The 18,274-nt window shown below is 48.2% G+C and overlaps 1 protein-coding gene across 1 annotated transcript in view; it reads right to left on the bottom strand.

Moving 5' to 3' along the window:
• The window catches only part of PPA2 (inorganic pyrophosphatase 2), a 1,510,578-nt gene that overhangs the window by 1,363,704 nt on the left and 128,600 nt on the right, over window positions 1–18,274 (bottom strand). The window lies entirely within an intron of this gene.

The following is an 18,274-nucleotide window of genomic DNA, read 5'->3' as shown; positions in this document are numbered from 1 at the left end:
CAGGTCATCCTGGTGTGACGGCGCAAAATAATGAACATGACAGTTCACTGTTTAACAATTGCAGAGCAGATGTTTGGAGGGCACTGAGGTTGCAATAATCTGATACATCAGACTTGAGTGCCATTATGACAGGTAAAACGAGGACAGACAAGGATCCAGTGGCATATATACAAGAAATAAAAAAGAGAAGTGGTGTTTAGAAACAAGAGAGGGCTGGAACAAGAATATACGTATATTTTCATCACATTTTATGCCAGGGTCTCCCCATTGATGTGCAGAAACAGCTAAAGGAAATAGTAGGGATTGAAATGAAACAATGGGCCGAGATACAGTTGAACATTGTTCATCATTGTCGATTTAGACAGAAGGAGAGAAAGAAGATAGAGGAGAGACATAGAGAGGAAGTTTAATTGGTGCAGAAGAAATTATCAAAGGCAACGGTGGAAGGGGGAATGATCACAAAGGTTGGATGAGAAAATAATGAGCAGGAATACCAGCAGCAGGAGGCGAGCGGATATATTGGAGGGAGAGGAGAAAATAATTATTACCCCAGGGGGACAGGATATGCACCAAGGGGAGGAGGATATGGATTTGGGGGGTGGATAAGGAGGAGGTTTTGGCGGGATTGGTCCACGATTTGGAGAATTTGGAGCACAGGGAGGTTTTGGAGCAGAGTGTTGGACGCGCAGGAATATTGGGCATTATGCACGGGCATGTAGGAGTGGAGGATGGCAACAACCCAGGCCAAGAGGGGGGGCCTGTATTTCCACCACAATATTCTGCACAAGAGCAATGCACATTTCAGTATATGCAGCAGCAACAATTCCCACAACAGACGCAACAACAGACACAACCACAAAGACAACCACAGCCGCAACCACAGATGCAACCACAGATGCAGCACAACAGCATACGCCACAGATACAGCACTTACAACAGCCACAGCAAGCACTGAACCCATTACAAATACAAACGCAACAGTCCGGACAGAGATACAGGAACATATTGCTACAAACTATGGTATCCCCGCCAGGGAGTTTGTCAGTGGTAGGAGGGAACCCCTTTACAGGAACAGGAATGTGCATATATACACAATAGGACAGCCCACAGAGAAGCTTGATGTGTCCAGTGCTATCATTAACTCCCAACTCGGAAGAGGAACCGCGAGTGGGGGTGACAATAGGGGAGAGGACGTTTTCCTTTTTGGTTGACACCGAGGTTACAAGATCTTGTGTCAGGGAAGGAGGGTTTCCACTGTCGCAAATAACGATGGACGCACAGGGGCTTTCTGGGGCTATGACACAGGTTCCATTTACAGAACAGTTATCTATAACAGTGGGAGAAGATAAGATGGGTGCACCATTATTGTATTCCCGGAAAACACTGGTTAACATATTGGGAAGAGATTTTATGGCCAAATGAAACATGACAATTTCATTCACTGATGAAGGGATAACATGTTCAACACCAGGCATCGATTATGCGAATGCAAGAGAGTTCCTACATGCATTTTATGGATGGAAAGCATTACGAGGCACGCCCTATCATTCAGAATTATTTCTTTAGGGGGTATAAATGTTATTAGGATGGCTTCCAAGCATACGAGATAAGCTGTTATGATTGCCCACAGAGTTTTTGTTCAGAGTAGAAGTACCCACGGATGAGGCAGAGGGAGAAATTATAACGATACATCTAGAAACAGCAGTATTATGAGAGGACAGAGTAGTGTTACACGGGACAGACAAGGAAGGTACTGAGTGTCACACAGCCATAGCACTAGACTCAACGCTACGATTGAGTGACATAACTGATCATAACCTATTTAAGAATGATGACACAGATGTTTAAGTAATTTTTTGAAATATCCGTTCCATATCAATTGCAAATACAGTACAGAGAAATACCTGTGATAAAATTGTGGGATAAAAAAGTATAATTTATGCAACAAGATTTGCCAAAAGTACCAAGTGTACTATGGACTAGCGGCCCTTGCGATATAGGTCTGCCAAGGGGGATTAGAGCAGTATGAATACAATTGAATTGTGCAATTCCCCCCGCCCTGAGTTAAACAATATCCCATGCCAAAAGAGGCAGATGATGCAATAAGATATTGCAACATCTGAATCCCAATGCAAAATGGCTAAGTACCCAGTGAAAAATGCAAAGATCTACTCCCTTTAAACAATAATGTGGAGGTGGAGTTTAATGTTGTGCCAAACCCGGCTTCAATTTTGTGCAACATAACACCCACCGCCACATATTTTACCGTGATTGATTTTAAAAAAGGTTTCTTTTCCATTTCATTGCATGAAGATTCTCAATATCTCACAGCGTTCACCAACCGCAGGATCCAACTCCAACACACAAGACTCCCACAGGGGTACTGTGAGTCCCCCAGTGTTTTCAACAGAGTACTGCAGGTGGACTTGGTAAACGTGCAAGACAGACACACTGACGTTATTGACACTATTGGCAGATAAGTGTTACAAGGTGGACAAAGAAAAATATCAGTATTGCCAGGAAGAAGTATTATATTTAGGGCAGATAATATCAAAGGATGGGAGAAGGGTGATACCTTAGTGGGTCTTTGACTATCACACGTATGTTCGGCTCCTTTTGGAAGGACTGAAGGAGGCACAGAAGGACAAAAGCCCCATAATGTGGACAGATAAAATGGTCAATGTGTTCAAGGCCCTGAACGAAGCAATAAGCACAGCTCCTGTGCTAGGCATACCACATTATAAGGAACAGTTTTACTTATTCTTGCATTCAAATGGGATGACAGCTGTCCTCACACAAATAACATCCATGGGGCACAAACCCTGAGCATTATATAGTGGGATCTTAGATGCATTGATGAGAGGGCGTTTTCCATGTGAACAAACTCTGGCTGCATCAGCCTTTGCAATAGTGAAGTAATATGCAAAAACGATGGGCTTTGCATCAATATTATATGTGGATCACCCCCTCTTTGCTATCCTCAAGAAACCAAAGTCCACGCTCACTACACTGCAGGCATTTGGATATGAGGTCACATTGTCCAACCCATCCATTAACATTGTTTAATATCGCACAGTGAATCCCGCAAGATTTATAGCTGAACCAGTGCAGGGAGGGAAATGGATTCACGACTGTTCTACATACACCAACATACATGACGAGGTACCCCTGGTAAACGAAACAAAGTTAAAGGGGGAGAGGTGGTCCTTGCTGATGGTTCATCGACGATCGATCAGAGCACCGGACTGACGTATTTGGGAGCAGCAGTAATGAGGAGCGGGGGGGGATAATTTTGAGATTGTGGCACGCATCAGATTACCAGCATACTTTTCTGCACAGGCAGCTGAGTTAGTAGCGAGGATATTGGAATTTGTAGAGCATGAGGACTGTGAGAAACCTGAAGGTGTCTCCCTAGCTTGTCACCAGGGATCTGTCATGCAGGTGGCCAACACACGGCCATCGCTATTGGATCCAGTTCCTGGGGGTGGACCAGTGAGGAAGAATCACCTGGATGGGGGGTCCTCTGGGAGTGGAAGTGGGACACCGACGGTTGAGACGCGATATCCCCCTCCTTCCAACACCTTTTTCCACCCTACCATAGAGGACATTCAGAAACACTGCCCCCCCCTTTTTCCACATGAACACTTTCGCACACCATGAAAGACAAAAGACTAACTTCAAGGCATAAAATAAGCGTTATCATATTGCTGGTTTGCCTTTTAATTTAATAAACATGTCGCAGCAACTGCGATATGAATGATGGCACCGAGCGCAGAGCTTAAAAGGCTTAAATTAGATTACTGTGCCTTTTTATTTAAGCTCTGTGATCGGTGCACTGACAGTGTGCAGCCAGCAGGCAGAATCTCCCGGGGCTGGGATAAATACATTGTAACAATATATGCGCCCAGCCCGGGTGCGGCGTTGACGTCACGTGGAGTAGAGGCTACGAAACTGCAGCAGGAGCACCCCAGCTCCACTCACAGAACCGGCTTCAATTCAAGGTAAGGAGTCATGCAAGGGTGCTTGGGGGAAGGGGGGGGTGCAGGCCTTCTGTACGCCCCTTGTCTGCAGGGCTGGGTGACGGCTAGGAAGAAATATTTTTCCTGCACGTTCGGGTGGGAGAAATATGAATTCCAGCCACTTGCTAGTAGCCAGCCCCATATGGCATGCTGGCAGATCGTCTTTCAAATATTCTTTCCTTCTCATGATTCGCGAGGAGAAAGGAATATTTGCAAACATTTCTGCAAGCAGGCTATATTATTACTGTGGGCCTGGATGCTTAGAAAAGTGGCTGGAAATAATATTTTTCCTGCCCGAACGGGCGGGAGAAATATTATTTACTGCCGCTTTCTAAGCACCCAGGCCCCACATTAATAACACAGCCTGCTACAGAAGGCCCTTTACATTTCTTTCAGTCTCCTGATTAAAGATGCCACAAGCGCTTTAATCACAAGACTGAAAGAATATTTAAAAAGCCCTTTGCAAGCAGGCTATTACTGCAGGCATGGGTGCTTAGAAAGTGGCAGTACATAATATCCCTCCCGCCCGCATGGGCAGGAGAAAAATTATTTATTGCCACTTTCTAAGCACCCAGGCCCCGCACTAACAACAGCCTGCTACAGAAGGATGTTTACATGTTTTTTTCAGAGCTCCTCATTGTCCTACAGGGTAAAGTAATCATTTTGGAAAAGGAAAGCAATGCCTCTGATGTCACTGACTTGTTGGCCTGAATTGTTTTGTAACTGCTCTGTGATTTGTGGCCTTGCCTCCTTCTCCCAAGTTAGTAAGCATATAATCGCCTGATTTTTCTTTTATCCATGTTTGTAGTTTTGACGAAATTAATGAAAGTCCTTTGTCTATCTTGTACTCCATCAGTTTTAATTTTCAATCTGATATCGGTCATGTAATTTTTGAGATTTCCATCATACTTCTGTTAATTTGTGACTTTCGTTAAGTGTCTTAAAGTGTTGTAAGAAGCTTGGTAGTTCCTGGTCTTTGGTCTGTTTTTTATATGAGGCATGAGAGCCAAGATTCCCACTTGAAGGGTGTCCCACAGAAGTACCAGTTAATTACTGTTGCTGTTATTGTCTGTTATAAAGACATTGGGCCTCATTACAGGTCGGGCGGTCTGGAATTAACAGTGGTGGTAAACCCGCCGCCACTGTTCATTCCGGACCGCCCGATCCCGAGTCCTGCAGGCGGGAGGTGATGTTCCCGCCAGGTCTGACTTGGGGGGTTTAACACTGCCCGCCTGCAGGCGGACGTGGAAACACCCGCACCATTATGAGATGGTGCCGGTGTTTCCACTTCCCCATTGAGTCCTTTGGGACTCAATGGGAATGGGGATTTACCGAATTCCGCCTCCGGAATTCCCGGGACACCAGGGTCGTAATGCCCTGGTATTTCCGGGAGTCACGGAGGCAGAATGGTAATACGAGTCCGGCGGTAACCGAGGCGGTAAAACCACCTGATTACCGCCGGACTCGTAATGAGGCCCATTGTATTGTTCCTGAAGGTGCCAAATGTTCTTGTTATCTCTCAGGAGGTGAATAGTAGCCTCCATGATGTCTCTTTCTGGTCATCCCAGCCCACTGTTACTGCCATTGTGTGTAGTTTGCAGAGTTTGTATTCAGTCTTCCTCATTAGGCTTATTTATATCCTGCCATCGGATGAATGAGGCCCTGAATAGAACGCAACATTCCTACTATTAACATGTTCCTTTTGCCATATGTCGACCAGGGCGATCTCTTGTAAGATTTCTTTTAACATTATGGAAGCTAACATGTGGCTATCCTGGTTCCATTATCACTCCTGTCCAGGTGCGGGTCAAGGACTGTATTGAAGTCTCCATCCCCCTATCAATCTGCCCTATGGCTATGTAAACTTTTTGTAATGTGGAAATAAAATGTAGCTCCTCTATGGCTCGGTGCATAAGTGTTGACCAGGATCACTGCTTTTTTTTATATATCCGTTTGCACAACAACAAATCTGCTTTTGGGGGTCGAACAGTGTGTCTTTCACTGAATGTTTAAGCCTCCTGTGAACCATTGTAGCCACACCTCTCAATGAGCTACCTTCTTTCAGTGCTTAGATATGTCCCACTCATGGTCTACAAAGTCTTCCTTCATCAGTAAGAGACAATTGGGTCTCTTGGACTATGATAACGTCACCCGGTATTTTTCTGAGTTCACCTAGAAGTTTCTGTGATTTTATCTTGTTCGTTAGACTGTTGACTATAATTGTAACAATGAATATGACCCCTATATGTCAGTTGGTGTTTGTTGCGGGGTCCTATTATTAAGGGGGTTCTCAGCATAAGGCTCCTATTCTGTGATTACCCGGAACTGAGGGGCCTTGATAAGGTCGAAGGCAATGGCTTCCCGATGTCCGTCTTGGCACAGAAGGGTCAATTCTGCTGTACGTTAGGTTACAGGACCAGAAGCTATCTCTGAGCCGTCGACAGTGGTGACCTTCTCAGTTGTCGTTTTCCGACAGAGGGGAAGCCCCATCCTTGTTGCCAGGCCTTGGTCTATGTAGTTACCAACGGCTCCTCTGTCTATGTATGCCTCCACAGCATTCATCCGAGATGGTTGCTGGTGACTGATCAAAATCACAGGTAGGGCAAGGTGTGAGGTCTATGGCTCTTTTCCTTCGCTCGACAAACGGACCTCTACCCTTGCCGGGCCTGGAAGTTTTCCGATTCTTGTTCTCCTCCTTCTTTCTCTGTAGCTCCAACTGTTCTCCTAGGGGGTTTACTGGACATTCTCTGAGGAAGTGACCTGATTTGCCGCAATACAGGCATAATTGGTGTTGTCTTCTTTTGTCTCTTTCGGCCTTGGTTAATGGGCTCCATACCCCCCCAATTTGCATGGGTTCCAAGGTGTTTTCTGATGAATGCGGAATGTTCTCCTTGGAGCGTACATACACAGTCCGATTCTCCGTTCTGGTTCGATCTGTCCTTCGATTTTGCAGCCTGTGGTCTAGCTGCACCACAAGGCTGATGAACTCGGCACAGTCTTTTGGCGGGTTTACCACCTGAGCTAGGATGTCTTTCAATTTCCCCGTAATCCTCGATGGAATAACATTGTTTGTTTCTCCTCAGGCCACCCAGTTTCAACGACAAGTCTGGTAAAAGTGGCGATATATGTTAACAAATCTTGGCTGCCTTGGCGGAGGGACAGACGTTCGTTATCCAGAGCTTGGCCCTGGGTATGTTGGTCGACCAGCTTCTCCATCTCCTGTTGAAACCCCCTGAAATCCCGCAGAAGTGGGTCATCCTGGCTTACTAACGGTATGGACCAATCCGCGGCACTGCCACTCAGATATGACAGAATGAACGCAACCCGCGACTGATCGTTAGGAAAGGCTCCGGGTCTACAAAGAAATTGGAGGCGCCACTGGTTCATGAATACTGCATATTTTCTTGGGTCCCCTGTAAAACGTTCCGGTGGGGCCAAAGGAACTGCCCCAGGGACGACCACCTGCACTGGATGGACGGATGTGGCTGGAACCGACAGAACTCTTCCTGGCAACGGAGCATGCCCAGCCTGTGTTTGGAGCAATTGTCTGGCTAATTCATCGGTGCGGTCCTTGATGACAATCAACTCCCTCCTAAGGGCGTTGGTTTCTTGCCGGGCAGAGTGCACCTCGGCCCGTAATTCTCCCAGTACTGGGCTAGTTGGTCAGTCTCTGCTGTTTCCATGACGCCCAGGTGGATGTTTTAATTGAGGCTTCACGTTCTGTTACGCTCACCTGGTATCCACGGGGGCACCACAAGATACTGGATGGAGGTCTAAGCACTATCCCGGACGCCTCTCTGCTTGGTTATGTGCCAGACGTTCGGTAACGCCTATAACAGGAGAATGGAGGGTTAAGATACTGGTTCTGTGATGGGTGGACTCCCACCTCCCTCTGGTCCATATCCCCTCCCTTTGGGGTTATTGCTCACCTTAGGAGGTTGTGCATTGAACTCTCCGTCCTGCGTCTCTGTGCAGGGGTGCGTGGTTGGTGCGGGCGTTCCATGGACCTAGTTGCTTCACTGGTCCGTGTGCCCTTATGTCGGGTCCAGACCGGCTGTGGTTCCATGTAATAATGTCCCCTCAAAAATATCGCCATGCAAAAATGTGGCCGAAAAATTGCCGTTTTTTGTGGGGACATTATTGCATGGAACATGCGGGGGGGGTCCCCGCAACTCCCAAACCCTTTTTTTTGCTGCCCCTATCCCCAAATATATGGTCACCCATATAATATCGCCACAACCTTTTCCCGGCGATATTATGTACGGCGACCATATATATGGGGATAATATTACCTGATACCCCAGCTGTGACTCCGACTCTGCTTGCTGTCTTCCAGGTGAGTTATAATGTCTTTTCCGTCTTTATTCTGTCTCTTTCTTTCCCTCTGTTTTCTCTATCTTCTGGGCGTCTTGCTCCACTATGCTGTTCCCTAACAATGTCTCTTTTGTTTTCACAGGGATGGTTGCGATCTCGGAGTTGATGCGCCGATGGCAAAGACCACAGTGAGTTATTGATGCACGGAGCGCTGCGCTGTTTATTGGTGTTAATTGCTAACCTGTGTTCTCTTCTCTTCTTTGTACAGGTTGCGATGATGTTCCGGAGTGATGAGCGATCGAAGCGCTGCTTGGCCAGTTAAGTGCTTTGTTAATGCTGACCTTGTTCCTTCTCCCTTGCAGGTTGCGGTGTGACCCTGAGATGGGCGAGGTAAGAGAAGTGGAGGGTGCTGCCAGGACTCGCTGCTCGCCCAGGTAAGAATTGTTATTAATGCGGTCCTGGTTTCTTTACCTTTGCAAGTTGCGGCGAACTCCGGAGATGGGCGAGGTAAGCTAAGCGCAGGATGAATTCAAGGCCAGTTACATCACAGGTGAGTGTTCTTGCTCACTAATGCTGTTCTTGTTCTTCCAGGTTATTAATGGAAGCCGGATCTAGGGCTTCAGGATCGGGCCGCCGAAGCGTGTTCTGCTGTTTGGGTGTGGTTTAAATAGCCCAGGTAAAGTAGTTCCAGGCCAAGTAGTTCCAGGCCCAGCCACACTCAAAACACTAGACCGCATGGCTTGGTTCTACAGAACTGAGCTGTGTAATAGGCCTCCATGTTGGATCAAGGTCCAAAACTGGTATTACTTTATTCCTGATAATGAGCCTGGCGCAAAGGCGCCAGGATTGACTCCATGTATGTTTCTGATGGAGTTTTAAGGCCCTTGGGGCCAGTGTGAAGGGCTTTAGCTCCACTGCTGCCAGGGGGCTGTTATATCTGAGGGGGGGTCAGGGGCATGGATCGTGGCAGGTGCACTGCAGCTGGGTCATGCAGCAGTCAGTGATGCATATACAGTGTCCATCAAATCGTCAACAAGACATCAATAAAGACTCAATTGTGCATGTTTGACAGCCACATGTTCTTGTACTATATTATTTTGAGACCTAGGTTAAGAGTCCCCCAGATTGTTCCCAGAGTTAGAGAAAGGTTGTTTGACCCATAGGACATCACAACCAATCAGTCAGAGTTACCAAGCTCTAGTGACCAACCTAGAGTTTCGGAGGCCTGGGCTACTAGGAGGGAACCACCTCACGGAGACGAGAGAGAGGGACAGCCCTTAGTGCGCCCCTTCTCAAGTTAGTATATCAATAAAGGCTCTTGAACAGTCTACAAGAGTTGGTGTGTTCTTGAGGCAATCTGTGACAAACTTTAATTATCAACAAAATCAGATCAAAAACACCAGTACCAAGAAACAAAGTGGGACAGGTTTCACATCAAGAGGAATGAATGACCAATCCAAACCATTTATTTAAAAATGTGTTGCAACGAGCTTTGAGAGTCCAAGGCTCTCAGACAGATGATCCTGAAAGGGATCCTGGCCCTACCGGTGTTGTTCAGACTATTCACAACAGGGGGTGGGAAACCTTATCTAACTGTTATTTAATATAGCATATATGTTTAGGTTTACACAGGCATCCCACCCACCCTGTAAACTCATTTTCCTGCAAAGACACAAAGGGCCTCATTACACGTTGTGCGGTAATGGAATACCGGTACCGGTAAAGATTTACCGGTACCGTTAATTCCCTAAGCCAATCACGACCCGGACCCACCGCTATCTGCGCACCCGTTAATTACGGTGCCACTAATAGCGGCAAGGCCGCGGGCGCGCGACCCCCATGCCGGAATTAGCGCCATGGCGCTAATACCAGGCCATGACAAGCCATGCGGACATGGTATTAGCGGCATGTAAAACACCCAAAAACCCCTTACCGGCATGGCGCTAATAACGGCATCGAAAAGCACCCATTAAGAGACCTGAGCAGTGTACCCATCAACTACAGGTGGACACAATCAGCACAGGTGCATGAAATGGAGACAGGCAGCACAAAAGAGCACACCACACCCCTACCGACACCCCTTCCCACACCAAGATGGTCCCAATAGCAGCAGCATGACATGACAGCCTTGACTACATGATAGCAGTGCAGCACCAACAACAACAGCCAGCACCAGAGGTGAGCCGTAACAGGTACCCATTCCTCACACCATACAGGCGATGACAGCCATCCACTGAGGAGGTGGCTCCTAACCCCTGTACGGAACCCACAGAACCATCAGGAAGAGGACAACAATATTGTACATCCTTCCAATGACAGTGCTCCGCTGCCTAAGCGGCCTGCGTGTGGCACTCCTGTACGGCCGTGTCAAAGTGGCAAAGACAACCATGGCATGTGTAGAGCATCACAAAATGTGCATATGATGGAATGTGCCTATGCCACTTGAAATTGACATGCAACCACCAGAAGAGTATGATGTGGCTGGGGATGAGTGTGGGTGGAATGCCCCGGCAGGACATGAAACAGGCAGTGCCAAGGAGGCACACGATGTGCATCAGCATCTGATTCTGTAATCTCATCATGCACCAAGGTGAAATAGCATGGACGTAGATGGGAATTGTTGCCCTGGTGCATGTTTCGAGGCCCACAACGGACCCTGTCCACAATGAATGACACGTACACAATAATGGAGACACATTTGGGTTTCAAACTCAGAACAGTGTATATTGAACATAATGTGATACTAAAGTGCATAACCCAAACTCCCAAAATACACCCTTACCCCCTCCCCCCTCAACACACCCAAATACACCCTTACCCCCTTCCCCCCTCAACACACCCAAATACACCCTTACCCTCCCTCCCCCCTCAACACACCCAAATACACCCTTACCCCCCTCCCCCCTCAACACTCCCATGTGAGTCTCATGACGTGAATGTGTCCATTGCCACATGTGGCACCCGAATCCTGGTGGCCCTATTTGCCAGTGCCTGCATCGTCATCTGGTGGTTGTGAAGCTGTGCGCCGCAGGTTCCGCATAGACCGGCGTAGGGGACTAGTCTGGCGTGAACTCCCAGACGAGGAGGGGCCTGGTTCTTCCTGGGCCGTGAGTGGGCACCGACGCTCAATAGCGTCTGCTATGCGGTTCATGGCCTGCCGCAGTTGGGCCATTTCACTGCAGATTCGGCTGGTGCATGCTTCCATGCCCTCCCTTGTCTGCTGTGCAAGTGTAGCAATGTCCTCCCTCAGGCGGGCTGTCTCTGCCACATGTTGCCCTACTAGGCCACTCATCTCGGTCTGCCTCTGGAAGATGGTCGAGAGGTCAAGTCGCATGGTGGGTGCTGGTGGGATGGCTGATGCACCTGGACCCATTGCACTTGCATCAGGAGAGGATATCTGGGGGCTCCATATCCCTTCAGGGGTGGGTGAATCTCCATGACTACCCGGACCTGAAGAGTACCTCGGGCTTGCCAGTAAGGGGCTTGTTGGTCTGGGGCTCTGGCTATCAGCATCAATGGCAGGTGTGTCCTCCTCATCTGAAGGTGGGGCCGTGGCTGCTGCTTCACCTGTTGAGCTGGTGGCAGCAGAGTGCATTCCCTCGATGCTGCCCTCACCTGCTGGGAGACACATTTCCGTGGGTGCCACGACGGGAGCAGCCATGGCCTGTGGATGCGTGCAACTGGTGTTCCGGCTGCCTTTGTCCCTGTGGTCATGGTCACTCGTCCTGGCTGCCCTTGTGGATGTGGCGGTGTCCCCTGTGGCATCCCTCCTGGCTTTTTTGCTGGATGTGGGAGCAGGTGTGGAAGTGCGTGCCTCCTCAGTGTCAGTGTGTGATCCTGTAAGGGTGAGAAATGTTGACAACCATCAGTAATGGGTCGACCTGCCTTGAGCAAAATGAATACGTCATGCCGTTCTATGCATTCCGGGCTCTTTAGTGTGGATGCAGGTAATGGGGATGTTGGGTGGGTCATGCATGAATGGGTCTGTGTTGTACGGATATGTGGTGATGCATGCATGTCTGTTTGTGGCTGGAGCCACGGCATTCATATGGACACATGATTGGGGGGAACATCACACTTCACTGTGCATTGTTTGATGCATACACTTACCTCCATCGGACGAAACGGCCACGCCATGCTCCATTTGTCCAACTCCCTCGATGCATTCCACCCCGATGGTTGATGCACATGTCTCCTCCCACTCAGTGAGCTTGATTGGCGATTCACTGCCTCCTCTTGTGCCCGTAGCCAGGTTGCGGTTCACGGATAGAATGTTCCGCACACGGAGCCGGAGGTCATCCCACCTCTTTCGGCAGTCTTTGACTGTGCGGGTTGTGGTGCCTACCGCGCTGACCTTGTGGGCTACCTCTTCCCAGATGGCCTTCTTCTTCACAATGGTCTCCTGACGCATGTCGTTATTGAAGACGACATGAGCATTGTCTGCTAGTGTCTGCGTTAGCATAAGGAGCTCCTCCTTGTTAAATTTCTCCTTGCGTTGCCGCTCAGACGATTTTTTAACGGCCTTGGGCATCTTAACGGTGTCCTTGGTGTATTTTCCAACGTGGTTCCTGGTAAGGTGTCCTGGATAAGGAGGATGGCAATGGATTGTGTTTTTAAAGATGGCCGCCGTGCTCTTTCCCGTTCCGGTGCGATGACGCTATTTCCGGTATCGCTATTAGCGGTGACCGCTAATGGCGGTCACCGCTATTTGCGGAGACCGCTATTTGCATGTGGCGGCAGATCGAAAGTGCTAACAGCGCTTTCGACGATGACGTTAAGGGACTTTATGGGGACTTTTGCGGTATGGCGGTAGGCTCTTTACCCGTATGTCGTAAGGCTCGTGCCCGCGATCTCGTAATGGCACACAATTTGCGGCCTCTTGCGAGGGCGGACACGCTAATTACGCCATGCCGGTAATTAGCGATTTTTACCGCCTACCGTGTAATGAGGCCCAAAGACTCCAACCAGGAACTGGGGCCAGGGTAAGGAAAGTCAGGCAGAGATCAACTCTTATTGCCACAGTAAGGGGCAAATGGCCTGAACCCGAGAGTTGTCTATGAGAGCCCTCATCGTTCTCTCCCTTATTGAGGTGGGCAAGGGTGGTAACCCTATTCCCTTTCTTCTCTAATATAACCCCACTATTCTTTAACGGCATTGTGACGTTAACTGATGTATCTTCCACCACTGAGGACCATACTTGAGCATTCCACGTAGGAAGGTGCGGCCACCCCTAAGCTTTCAGTCTAGTCTGGGTCTAGTAAATGTACGCTTGTTATCATTACCAACCACACTCTTCAATGAGCAGTATTGTGACATCCCCTGCTTTCTTCATACCCATCTATGTGACCCAAGATGTGGGGGTGGCAAAACCCTGATCACAGAATAGGAGCCTTATGCTGAGAACCCCCTGGGTGGCGTGAGAACCCAAGGGATCCCGTGGTTGGTGGCTCACAATCCTAACATCGACTGGCGAGCCAAGAAATTAGCCTTCTCCAATGAGTGTGCACAAGCGTGCTACCAAGTGGAAATGCCATTGTCTGACCCAGAGACACCTATCCAAGATAAAGAGGTGTTGGTACTAGGTGTAACAAGTACACTACCAAGCGAATACCACGATTTCCAAGACGTTTTCCAAAAAGAACCTTACCCCCCTCAGAGGCCATATAACTGTCAGATCGACCTCGTACCTGGTGCACAAATCCTCTGTAGTCGAATTTATGCACTCACCGAACCTGAAAATCTCCACTTGAAATCATATCTGGACCAATACCTGGCAAACGGTTTTATCCGCCCGTCCAAATCCCCAGCAGCCTCGCCCCTATTCTTCGTACCCAAGAAGGAGGGGGACTTGAGAACGTGCATCGACTACCATGCATAAGGCACATCAAGAACAAGTAATTTCTGGTTATCACGACACCCTGATAGAAGGACATCCAGCAATTGCGAAGACCCTAGCCAAGGTGAAAAGAAATTATTGGTGGCCGACCTCAAGAAAGGACATTACGCAGTTTATTCTGTCATGTGGCATTTGTGCACAGAATAAATCCCAGAAACAAAGACCTGCGGGCCTTCTTCAAACCCTGGAAATTCCACCTGCACCTTGGCGCACACTCTCTCCCTCGATTTCATCACAGATCTGCCTCCCTGTCAAGGGTTCAACACTATCCTAGTGGTTGTTGACCCATTCTCTAAAATGGCCCATTTCATTCCACTTAAGGGTCTACCAAACGCATCCAGTCTGGCAAAGGTGTTTTTAGAGCAAATCGTACGATTACATGGTTTCCCCTCCGTCCTGATTTCTAACCGAGGGAGTCAGTTTGTGTCTAACTTCTAGAGGAAGAGTTGTGAAATTGCCTAAATCGATATTCGCCTGTCCACTAGTCACCATCCCCAAACTGATGGCCAAACGGAGCGGACGAATCAGACACTAGAGCAATACCTACAGTGCATGTTACATCAAGTGGAAGAAAGCTGGAAGGATGTGCTGTGGATAGCGGAATATGCCTACAACAACTCGCTACACACCAGTAATGGACAGAGTCCATTCTATACCGTATATGGAAGGCACCCACGTGCTTCCGAATTAGAAACCCCCATGGCCTTGGAAATGCCCGCGGTGAAGACTTTACATCACTCAAGTCTTCAAAAAGGCAGCCGAACACTTTGAAAGACAGAAAAGATTCTCTGATCAACACAGAAGAAAAGCCCCAGACTACCAAGTCGGAGATGAAGTCTGGTTGACGTCTCGGCACGTGCCCATAAGAGGAACTCGAACATTTCATCCCAGATATCTAGGGCCCTATACCATCAAGGCTATTATAAATCCAGTGGCAGTAAAACTAGCTTTACCACCAAATATGCAGATTTATCCCGTATTCCACGTGTCACTCTTAAAACCTGTTCAGCCTGGAACTCGTGTCAAAACACCACCAAGTCTGGTACTGGTTAACGGAGAACCCGAATTTGAAGTCAAGGACATCCTAGATTCTAATCTCACCAGGTCCAAGTTATATTACTTAGTGGACTGGAAGGGATACGGCCCTCAGGACAGGACATGGGAGCCTAGCGAGCACGTCCATGCGTCACGCCTGGTAAGACGATTTCATCGGAACCATCCGACCAAACCAGGGCCAGACGGAGGAAATACCTTGAGAGGGGCCTTGGGGGGGATGAGGGGGGTGGGGGTGTTGTCACGATCCATGCCCCTGAGCCCCTCAGGTATAACAGCCCCCTGGCAACAGTGGAGCTAAAGCCCTTCGCACTGGCCCCAAGGGCCTTAAAACTCCGTCAGAAACATACATGAGTCAGTCCTGGCTCCTTTGGCGCCAGGCTCATTATCAGGAATAAAGTAAACCTTAATCCAACATGGAGGCCTATTACACAGCTCAGTTCTTTAGAACCAAGCCATGCGGTCTAGTGTTTTGGGTGTGGCTGGGCCTGGAACTACTTGGCCTGGAACTACTTTACCTGGGCTATTTAAACCACATCCAAACAGCAGAACACGCTTCGCTTTATTCTGCACTCCTGCAGCGTAACGCTCACTGTGTCCAGCTCCTGCTCATCTGCTTCTCCGGCGGCCCGATCCTGAAGCCCTAGATCCGGATTCCATTAATAACCTGGAAGAACAAGAACAGCATTAGCGAGCAAGAAAACTCACCTGTGAAGTAACCGGCCCTCAATCCATCATTCGCTCCGCTTACCTCGCCCATCTCCGGAGTTCACTGCAACCTGCAAAGATAAAGAAACAAGGACAGCATTAATAACAATTCTTACCTGGGTAAGCAGCGAGTCCTGGCAGCACCCTGCGCTTCTCTTACCTCGCCCATCTCCGGGTTTAACCGCAACCTGCAGGGGAGAAGGAACAAGGTCAGCATTAACAAAGCACTTACCTAGGCAAGCAGCGCTTCGAATGCTCATCACTCCGGAACATCACCGCAACCTGTACAAAGAAGAGAAGAGAACGCAGGTTAGCAATTAACATGAATAAAAAGCGCAGCGCTACGGCATCAATAACTCGCTGTGATCTTCGCCATCGGTGCGGCAACTCCGAGACCGCAACCATCCCTGTGAAAACAAAAGAGACATTGTTAGGGAACAGCGTAGTAGAGCAAGACGCCAAGAAGGAGAAAACGGAGGGAAAGAAAGAGACAGAATAAAGACGGAAAAGACATTATGACTCACCTGGAAAACAGCAAGCAGAGTCGGAGTCACAGCCGGTCTGGACCCGATATAAGGGCACACGGACCAGTGAAGCAACTAGGTCCACGGAACACCCGCACCAAACCACGCGCCCCTGAATAGAGACGCAGGAGGGAGAGTTCAACGCACAAAAACCTAAGGTAAGCAATAACCCCAAGGGAGGGGATTTGGACTAGATTCTCCTGTTATAGGCGCTACCCAACGTCTGGCACATAACCAAGCAGAGAGGGGTCCCCGTGGATACCAGGTGAGCGTAACACACCTTGAACTGAAAATTGTTTTCAGATCCATTTATGTGGTCGATTCATGGAGTGAACCTTTACATTTTACAGACTCATCTTGCACTAATAATACTTCAGAGGTACATAGAAATGCTGTATTCTTGCTAATTGTATGTCTTGGGGTAAAACTAACTTCTGGTGATATTTAAAATAGGAGCACAACATTGCTAATCAAATATGTTTATTTGCTAATCAAAAATATTTTAATTAGCAAATTCTGCTAATCAATTTTTGAAAACGAATTTATGCCTTGAACTCTAGAGTTGTTTACCAGCCATGTCCTGACACAAGGGTCAGGCAGTGTCAGGCAATTGACCAGAGTCACACACACCTGACAGCCCTTTCTCTTATGTTAATGTTTCTTAGGTTTATATAGCGCTTTAATCCAAAGCGTTTTACAGTATAAAAACAAGGTACAATAATGAAGGAAGCATATTTACAATCATGAAACAAACCAGTGAGACAATATGTAGAACAATTTACTTAGGTGGAGGGCAAGAGGGAAGGGAGAGGAGGTAGGTAAGGAAGGTTTCAAATATCTGATTTGAGATCAGTGGGTGCGAGAAGAAGGGGAAGGGAGGGAGGGGGGATAGGAAGGGGAACAGGTGAGCTGGGGAAGAGAGAAGGTAGGGAAGGAAAGTCAGGGGGGAGTGGAGAAGAAGGGCTTTCAAGGAGGTACGAAAGGATGAGTAGGTAGGGGTGGAGCAGATAGAAAGAGGTAAGGTAAGGTGCCGTCTTGCTGCCAGCTCTCCCTCTCTGGGTGTTTCTGGAGTCACAGACTTGATCACAAGGATTTTTGCCACTTGAGGACACAGAACGAAGTGCTAACGGCTGCCTGTTTATTGGACACTATTGTTGAATCTCTGCTCCACACCCTTTCCCAGGAAGCATATCACCAGCGTGCTCGCGCTGGGTGTTTCTGGAGTCACAGACTTGATTACAGACTTGATTTTTGCCACGTGAGGACACAGAACAAAGTGCTAACGGCTGCCTGCTTATTGGACACTATTGTTGGTACGAACTTTGGCAAGAAAGTTAAGGGAGCGGGTGTCATTTTCACAACGTTGTGAACGTTGAAAATTGTTGATTTTACTCATAGGGAGTTCAAGTAGCAAATAACTATAATTGGTTTCATATTCTTTCCCTTGTAGAATTTCTGCTCCACCCCCTTTCCCAGGAAGCATATCAGCAGCGTGCTTGCGCATTCGCGCGCGTGCATTTGTGGAAGTGCGATTGTGAACTGGGATTGTGCTGTCTAGCGGGCTGGTGGGGTGTGCAGTAGCTCGGCGCCCTACATAGATTACATGTCTACAAATACTTATACTCTGAAAACAGGTATGCCAGCTGCCCTAGCTTTGGGTCCAACATTATTGATTCCGTCCATAGAGAAGATAAATGCGACTGGTAATGACGGGAGTAAATGTAAATCCAGGAAATCACTACAGCGCCAACCGGGGAAAA

The sequence above is a fragment of the Ambystoma mexicanum genome, chromosome 6q (assembly GCF_040938575.1).
Source record: "Ambystoma mexicanum isolate Mex_15411 chromosome 6q, UKY_AmexF1_1, whole genome shotgun sequence".
Lineage (NCBI taxonomy): Eukaryota > Metazoa > Chordata > Amphibia > Caudata > Ambystomatidae > Ambystoma > Ambystoma mexicanum.
The sequence above is the reverse complement of the archived record's forward strand: the minus strand, read 5'-3'. Positions and strand labels throughout refer to the sequence as shown.